Genomic DNA, 9,625 nt, shown 5'->3' with positions numbered 1-9,625 from the left:
TTTTGTGTTAAGCATGAATCCATTATGAACGAGAGTGACTGCTGTGATCTACGGTTTGTGAAATGTGTGTTTTGAAGTGCGCGTCCCTGTGTGTGTGTCATTGTACGTGTGGTCGTGTGTCTGTGTGTGTCTGTGTGTCCGTGTGGCGAGCGGTGGCGCAATGGTTAGCGCGCTGCGCTACGATCCCGGTTACCCGAGTTAGATTCCCGCTCAGGAACAACACCAGTGACAATGATCTGAACCGGTCATGGGCCTCCCCTACGTCGACTCAGCCTCAAATGAGGACCTGGTGCGGTGTTTAAACATCGCCACTCGTTAGACAAAGGCGGTCTGGCGCGGTGCTGGCCACCCACCCCCTTGCGTGCCGTGCCGGCCTTCATAGGTGCTCGCTGACAGCACTTGCCCCGACAGTCTGTTAAGGCTATACGGGGGATCTTTATCTTTGCGTGCACTGTGAGCATGCATATTTACTTGTCTCCCACTACACTCATTGGTGCCCTTGATAATCATTCATCACATTGTAAATAAGCATCTTATACATATTACATACAGTATATATAAATCACTATAACTCTCGCGTGGTCAGGCCTAAATCGGAATATATCTGTACAATAGTCTAATATATGTGCTGTAGATAAAGCCTCTGTCTCTATATTTATAATTTAATAACTAATATAATATCCATTTGGCCAATTCACTCCAGCCGTGTCGATGTTGGAAGTTGTTTCAACCATACTTCACCACGCTGGTCAGTGCGGGTTGGTGAGGTGCTGGGGGAGGTTGTTCCAACACTCATAGCCGCGGCCAGGAATCAAACTCAGATGGCTCGGGTTTTAGTGCACTGCGCCAACCATCGCGCCACCGCTCCACTCCCTATTTACTCAGCCATATTACTATTCTGTTGCATTCGTTGTATTTTACATTTTTGTTTTTGTAACCCATGTCGCCCTTGCAAGAGCAGCAATGCATCGTGTGTCTCAAACGGGCTATATTTGATTTTCTGGTTAAATAAAGGATATGACTACTAATATTCTACTAAAGTAGACTTTTTTTTTCAAAGCAAGGCCCACTGACCTATAATCTCTCTGTTTCAGAAGCGACCTGGCTATCACACATGATAGCTCAACGAAGTGGCTTTATCAGGTGGACATGTATAACAGCCAATACTCTAAACGCGTGGTGTCGATTCTAAATGCGGAAGAAAAAACAGGGGGACCCTGGGCAAAATCCACGCGACCACGGGTGTCAGGGTCGGGATCGAACCCACGACTTCCTGCACACCAGGCGAGGTAGTTAGCACCTCGCCACCGCGGCGCCCACTATGCGGGACTCTACGGCGGTGGGTGTCAGGGTCAGCAAACCGGACTTGCAACCCGGAGGTCGCCGCTTCGATTCCATCTCTTCGCCAAAACTATGGGCACGGTTCTTAAATCGTGGAACGAGTTGGCCGCAGTACCCCCCTCCCCCACCCCCCCTCGGAATGAGCTCTCCAGAGCTCCAATTAACCCGTGGAGTCATTTTCAGCCAGAAGTGGCGTGAGTAAGAAATTTCAGGGCCGCGCCTTTATCTTTATTATTACGGCGTGCGCTCGGAGCCCCAATCCTCAGCGCTTAGCGGCGCCGCATTACCACTCGCAAATGAGCCCCCGTGGACCGATCTCGGCCATTATGAAGTGCCCTCGATTAGGCGCAGATTGCCATCTGTGGAATGCGAGATGGACTTGGGGAGGGGGAAGAGAGCCGGGGACGCTAAGAGAAAGTCACCTCCACCCCCCCATTTCCCTGCTCCACACTCTCCCGCCATACACTCACCACGCCCTCCATACCTCCACCCCCCGTAAAACCATCATCATCGCATAGACCCCGCAATACACAAAAAAGCAAAGATAAATATGCCCGTATAGCCTGATGCAACTGTTGGGGCAAGTGCTGTTAGCGAGCATCTTTGAAGGACGGCACGGCACACGAGAGGGGTTGGTGGCCAGCACCACGCCCGGCCGCCTTTGTCTCCCGGGTGGCGATGTCTTACACACCGCACCAGGTATTCATTTGAGGCTGAAGTCGACCTACCATACAGCCCCCTCCCCACCCACATCCACCACATCCATCAAACACCACCACCACCACACCCACCTCGTAGGGCCAGCGAAGTCGCTGTCCAGTGCGCAGGTGGTGCAACTGCACGAGGGTCTAAGGGCCGGGGGGGGGGGGACAGCGAGGAAGTCCCATTTCATTCTTTGCACCAGAGCCCCATGCCAACCACGAGGCGCCGCTGGGAATTGAATCAGAACCCGACTATGTCATTTACACCGGAGGAATCCGATAAGCTATAAAGCATTTTTTCACAGATGTCGAGTAGGTGGGCGGGTCATAACGTCACAATGGAGCAATGAGAGATGGGGAAGAGGCAGTCGCATTAACTGCGCAGGCGATGCAACTGCACCGGGTCCCATGCAAACCGTGCAACGCGCTACGGTTTAATCTCCCCCGCATTATACACAGCCCCCCCCCTCCCCCCCCCACAGTACGCCGAGCCCCCTCACGCCCCCAGCACTAAACACCACCAATAACCCACGCGCACTGTCCCAACGCGCTTAAACATCACGCAAGCTCGCTCCTTCATCCACCTCCTCTGACGCCACCCCCCACCCCCACCGCGATCCTTGCCTTCACCCCCCACCCCCTCTCTTCACCCCCCCCCCCTTCCTCCTCCACTCCTCCCGACAAATCTACCCCCCACACCCGACATGCACGAGCGAGGGTCTGACACGAGGCACAATGGGCGGCTATATAGGGCGGGCCTAATAGGAGCGAGCCATTAGCGCTAACGCTGTGTTCCGCTTTTGTGTCGCATTGTCCCACGCATGAATGCGCGCTTTGTGTGGCTGCGTGCGGTGCAGCTGGTGGCTACTGCTGCTGATGCTGCTCGTGATGCATGGGTGTGGGGAAGCTCATGCTGATGATGATGATGCATGGGTGTGGGGAAGTTCATGCTGATGATGATGATGCATGGGTGTGAGGAAGTTGATGATGATGCATGGGTGTAGGGAAGCTCATGCTGATGATGATGATGCATGGGTGTGAGGAAGTTCATGCTGATGATGATGCATGGGTGTGAGGAAGCTCATGCTGATGATGATGATGCATGGGTGTGAGTAAGTTCATGCTGCTGATGATGATGATGATGCATGGGTGTGAGGAAGTTCATGCTGATGATGATGATGCATGGGTGTGAGGAAGTTGATGATGATGCATGGGTGTGGGGAAGTTCATGCTGATGATGATGCATGGGTGTGAGGAAGCTCATGCTGATGATGCATGGGTGTGAGGAAGTTCATGCTGCTGATGATGATGATGCATGGGTGTGAGGAAGTTCATGCTGATGATGATGATGCATGGGTGTGAGGAAGTTCATGCTGATGATGATGCATGGGTGTGAGGAAGCTCATGCTGATGATGCATGGGTGTGAGGAAGTTCATGCTGCTGATGATGATGATGCATGGGTGTGAGGAAGTTCATGCTGATGATGATGATGCATGGGTGTGAGGAAGTTGATGATGATGATGATGCATAGGTGTGAGGAAGTTCATGCTGATGATGATGCATGGGTGTGGGGAAGCTCATGCTGATGATGATGCATGGGTGTGAGGAAGTTGATGATGATGCATGGGTGTGGGGAAGCTCATGCTGATGATGATGCATGGGTGTGAGGAAGTTCATGCTGATGATGATGCATGGGTGTGAGGAATTTCAAGCTGATGATGTTGATGCATGGGTGTGGGGAAGTTCATGCTGCTGATGATGATGCATGGGTGTGGGGAAGTTCATGCTGATGATGATGATGATGCATGGCTGTGAGGAAACTGCTGATGATGTATGTACAATATGTTGAACTTCTTTCGGACCGTATGTAACCAACCGTGCTAATCGGAGATGCAGGGGAAGAACAACCCATGCATGATGATTCATGGGTTTGAAGAAGCTGTTGCTGATAATAATGAGTGTGGGAAGGAGATGCAGTGGTGGTCCCGTGGATACAAAGCCGGGGTTTCTAGTTGTGAGTGTAAAGGTACAGGGCTTTAAACGCGGTCTGAAAAGGCCATAATCTGATGGGCTAAAACACATTTTATTTCTTACATTAAAATATTCACGGAGGTCAGTTTATATATTTTATTTTACAAGCAAACAGTTGTTGTAGACACACGGAAATACATGTGTGTCTTGTCTTGATGAATATCAGCATTAGCATTCAGACCAAACAATGCGTTAGCTACGTCCAGCCCTTCGAAAACATTCTTGTAGAATACATGGCACTCACGACCGGATTCATGTAATACATATAGACACACAAATGCGTTCGGCAGGGATATGTACAGGTCGCTCTTGTCAATCCACTGCTGGATGAGGGCCTATCCACGCTGTGTGGGTCGTGGGGTTATATGACCGTTATCTGCACCAGTGTTGTTCAGTGCGTGTTGGTGAACATAGGGGGCAAAGCCTCGACCGGGGGGTTGAAAGAGGGGGGGGGGGCATAGAAAGTATAGTACAGTACAACAATACATGTCACTGCACTGCCGGCCACGTAGGCCTGTCGTCTATAACAAAAACAACAAACAAGAAGCAGAAAACTGTGATCACCCAATCCAAACACCCGCATCCCAAATCCAGACTCTATCCCTGGGCGGATTCAGGGCGATTTGGCTGCCGAGGCTCTATAGCCCGCGAGTTAAGAAGAGGCTTTCGTGTAATAATACACGCGTCAGGCGATGCAGCTGTCACAATGCTCCACGATATCATAGCCTCCTCCCCCCCCCCCCCACCGTAATGTGCTATTAGAATGCATTACTATGCGAGTTCCTCGTGTCTATCTGATGGTTGCAGCAGCCGCAGAGGCGTTCGTCGGAGGCTGACACGCGCGCACTTTACAAACGCGGCAATTCCACGCGCATAATAGCCCCACGTGCGCGCGTGTGGTGTATGGTGGGTGCGTTGTGGGGGTGGGGGGGGGGCACCTTGTATTTTGCACGCATTGTCAAATGCCTTATCTGCGCCAATGCGTAATAATTGCTCTGGGTTCACGGTGCGCTGCAACCAAGACGTGGCTGGCTCGCTCGATCGCTGGCTGGCTGGCGCCTCAACGTTAACGGGGTTTTTGTTGTTGTTGTTATTGTCCCTGGCAGTATTTGAATTCGCAGCGATGAACAATTGCGAGCCAGCAGGCTAGTGTCACAGCCCGAATTAGCCGGCTCAAATCAACGTGCCCGCTGATGTCGCCAAAAGGATGACCTCCACACGTAGGCGCAGTGCGCTAACCACTGCGCCACCTGCCCCCGACCGCATATAGTGTAAACCTTAAACAAACAAACAAAAATTGCTATGTTGCTAAGAATCCCATTATGTCAAAACAAAAGTAAATGCAGATGCGAATTGGTTAATACATAAACTACCGAATATGAATGTAAGCCTCATTAAGTGATATGAATAATAACATAATTATAAAATGTACAGCTTTAATGAATCCACTGTTGCTTCTGTCATGGGGGAGGGGAGGTTGTTTGACCATAATTCACCACGCCGGTCAGCGTGGGTTGGGGAAGGGGAGCCAGTTCAGATGTAACTCGTCACTGATGTTAGCCGTGGTCGGTAATTCAAAGCGTAATGCTCAAATCAATGAGCCACCGCTTCACCAGATATCACTGATGCAGAATGATAATATCAATCATCTGGTAAGACCTCACTGAGTCGGAATGCTCTTTGTCAAGAGGGCCCTGCATTGGCATGTTTGTTCATTAACATTCATGCGAGTTTGAGCTTCATTTGGGAGGACACCCGAGAAACCTGGAGAAAACCCAGCACCTCGCTGCTGTACACCAGGGGGAGACACTCAGTACTAACACCTGGCAAGCCCTGGTGGTCACCCGTCCTCACCAGTACTCACAAGGCACACCCTCTGTTGGTGAAGGGGATGGCTCCCTATTGCTCAACCACGTTATGTATGCCGATGATTTGGTAATCGCTGCTCATTCAGAGGAGGAGTTTGGAGACGCTGCCGTTGAGACTGGAGTGTGCTACTAAGAGATGGGGGCCTTACCATCAGCCCCACCAAAACCAAGCACCTTCCTGGGTATTTTGTACCATCGGACACTCCACCCCCACAACTCCCAATCGGTGATGGGGCAGTTGTGGAGAGAGAGTGGAGAGTTTCCCATACCTGGGCAGTGTGCTTATGACCGGCTCCAGTTTAACAGCAGAGGTTTCACTCCGAATCAGTCGAGCGGCAATATCTTTTCATCGGTTGCGTAATGCTGTATGGAAGCTACCTGGTCTGTCGCTCCGCACTAAGCTTCAGGTCTTCTCGGCCACGGTCATTCCCTCCCTTCTCTACGCTTGCGAAACGTGGACCCCCCTAATGGAACATCTTCGCCGGTTAGACACATTTAGGCTGTCCTGCCTACGATCCATCCTGGGTTTAACCCGGCTGGATTGTGTGAGGAGCTCACAAATCCTTGAAAGATCTGGGCACGGTTCCATCGGTGAGCTCCTCCGGCAGGCAAGGTTGGCTGGGTCATGTAGCCCGCATGCCCAGCCACCGCATGCCGAAACAGCTTTTGTTCGGCCGGATCGAGGGGGCTAAACGGGCGCGGCACTGGCTAGAGAAGAGATGGAGTGACGTGGTACAGGAGGACGTGGAGCTGAGTGGACTTGCCGATGACTGGTACCAGCGGTGTCAAGATCGGCCTCTGTGGAGGAGGCTCGTGAAGGACGCTACTGGGCAGTTGGAGGCAGTCGCCCTCCAACAACAACGGAGGGCGGAGGAGCGACGCTCACAACAACGAGCGGAGCGCCGGGTGGCTAAAGCACAGCAGGTTGGCACAGTAGGGGGCACAAGTGGTGCATCAGCCACTCATCTCTGTCAGTCGACCCGTGGCACCTGGGTCTGCCCCGTGACCTCCTGCCAGCGGGCGTTCGACACTCCACGTGGCCTCAATGTGCACATGGCCTGGCACAAGCGTCGTGGTGACGTCACTGCCACTTAGTGGCGAATGGCGGTTGTTGTTGTTAAGATGGGCCCAGACATCACTCGCCAATCATGTTGGCCGTGGCCAGGAATTGAACTCAGGTCACCGGGTTTGTAGTGCAGTGCGCTGTCCACTGCACCACCGCTGCTCTAACATCTTACAAATGTTATATCATGGGCTAAAATATCAACCCATTACAACTAAATCGCGTCATCCATCAGCATAGCTCAACCATTCCAATAGAGGGCCTAATTAAAGAGGGTGTTCATATTTTTCTGGGTAAAGGAAGGGTGTCATTATTATAGTCATTTTTCTCTGCAGGACGACTACCACAACCGCCATCGTCAAAACGGCACTACCGTGGTGTGGCTACAACATTAAGGAGAAAGTTAGAACTGCATGCTGTGTTGAATCACATGTTATTAAAGCTTGTCAAAGGAACGTGGAATTTCCACTGCTGGCTCACGACAGCCAAATGAGATGTGCATTGCAAGTTTAAGGCGCAGCCTTGGGCACTTCCGGAATCACGCATTGGCAACAATGACACGTGCTCACAGCGCCACCACGTGGTCAATTGCTGCCACGACTGATCCTCCTGTCACAATACCTAAAGGGTGTTCCAGATGCCTTGTGACCCCGTCCCCCGCCCCCATGAATTGACCCCTAACATTGTTTCTCCTTGCATATTCATTTCTGTTATAAATTAACATTACTTAAAAAAACATATTCAGTTTTAGAGAATGCAATGGGGTTGGGGGTCACAAGACATCTGGACCACCCTACCCTGTAGGATTTCACCCGGATCACAAATAACGCTGGCGAACAGAGCGGAGGCCACGCGGATGGCCAGAATGTAACGCCTCATTCGAGACCCAAACATTAACATCATCAGCATCGCACCACCTGGCTTTGACATTCCTCGCCGCCGGCACGCCGGTTTGAAACGTTCCGGCTTGGCATGCCGAACATCCTGGGTTTAATCAGGTTGGATCCTGTGGGTGACACGGGCTAGAGAAGAGATGGACTGATGGGTGAGTGAATGAGTGACTCGGGCTAGAGAAGAGATGGACTGATAGGTGAGTGGGTGGGTGACACGGGCTAGAGAAGAGATGGACTGATGGGTGAGTGAATGAGTCGGTGACACGGGCTAGAGAAGATATGTAACTGATGCGGTACAGAAGGCTGTGGAGCTGAGTGGACTTGCCGATAACTGGCACCAGCGGTGTCAAGATCGGCCTCTGTAGAGGAGGAGGCTCGTGAAGGACGCTGCTGCTGCTGGGGAGTTAGGAGGCAGTCGCCCTCCAGCAACAACGGAGGGCAGAGGAGCGACGCTCACAACAACGAGCTGAGCGCAGGGCGATTAAAACGCAACAGGGCTTGTGTTGTGGCTGTTCACAGGGTCGTACGTCTGTCATTCATCTCAGTCATTCGACCCATGGCACAGGTAACTTGCAAATGGAACTAATCCTGGCCTTATCGAGTCATCGCCTGGTTAATACAGAAATACGCTCGACACTTAAAATATATCACAATACGAAAGCCTACGTGTTAAACTTAAAATGTACCTGAACAAGAACAGTATCGGATCGAGAGACATCTGTAGAAAAAGCCAAGGTTAACCGTCCTGCAAATGTAAAATCAAATCTCTAAATAAAAATGTGTTTTTTTTTTTGGGGGGGGGGGGGTGTTAGATCGCGTTAAGTGTGAATGTGTCGTAAATCTCCGCCACCCGACACAGCCAGCAAGGTTTGCGACGTAAACAAAACGCTGCCCAATTAGTTTCCTACTTGAGCCCGCCGCTGTGTTGGAGAGAAAATCCACGACGTTGACCACGTGAGCACGACGCCTCGCTGGATATTGTTACATGCGGCATCGTGCTGCACCTCTGTTGTGAATATTGGTAGCCAAAGCACACGTGTGTGACACGTCTCTAACGTCAATTTAACACGTAGTGGGCTTTCGTGACCAATATCATCAATAATAAGAGGGGTTCTTTGGGGGGGGGGGGGGGTTAGATCGCGTAAATATACAAATGTGTCGTTAAACCCGCCACCACCCGACACAGCCAATTAGTAAAGGGTTTGACACGTAAAGAGAACGTGGCCACTTCGTTACTGCTACAGCAACACCGCTGTGTTGGAGAGCAAAGCCACGAAAGATTTACAATCAGAGTACGACGTTTCGCCAGTAATTGATGAAGCTGGTTGTAATTAGGGGCCGTCCATAAATGACGTCAGGCACCTAGGGGGGGGTCAGACATTTGTGACGATGTGTGACGAGGGAGGGAGGGGCGGTTTGAGAAATGTGACGTCACATCAAAATGGGCAACTTTAAATATAGACAACACGTTCTACTTAATTAAATAGACGTTTAAATAAATGTTTTATCCTACAACATCAGAGTGCAGTGTCAGATTAAATACGCGCTACAATGACAATAGTTTAAAGCGATTTGAAGCATGTTTTAGGTTTTTTTGGGGGGGGGGCGGGCAGAGCTTTGTGACGTCATATTTGAGTGGGGGGGTCTGACTTTTTGTGACGCCGTGTGACGAGGGGGGGGGGGTTAAAAATTGTCCAAAATCGCGTGACGTCATTTATGGACGCCCC

The sequence above is a fragment of the Petromyzon marinus genome, chromosome 29, assembly GCF_048934315.1.
Source record: "Petromyzon marinus isolate PM22_M1 ecotype Great Lakes invasive population chromosome 29, UKy_Petmar_22M1.pri1.0, whole genome shotgun sequence".
Classification (NCBI taxonomy): Eukaryota; Metazoa; Chordata; class Hyperoartia; order Petromyzontiformes; family Petromyzontidae; genus Petromyzon; species Petromyzon marinus.
This window is presented reverse-complemented; position numbering follows the sequence as displayed.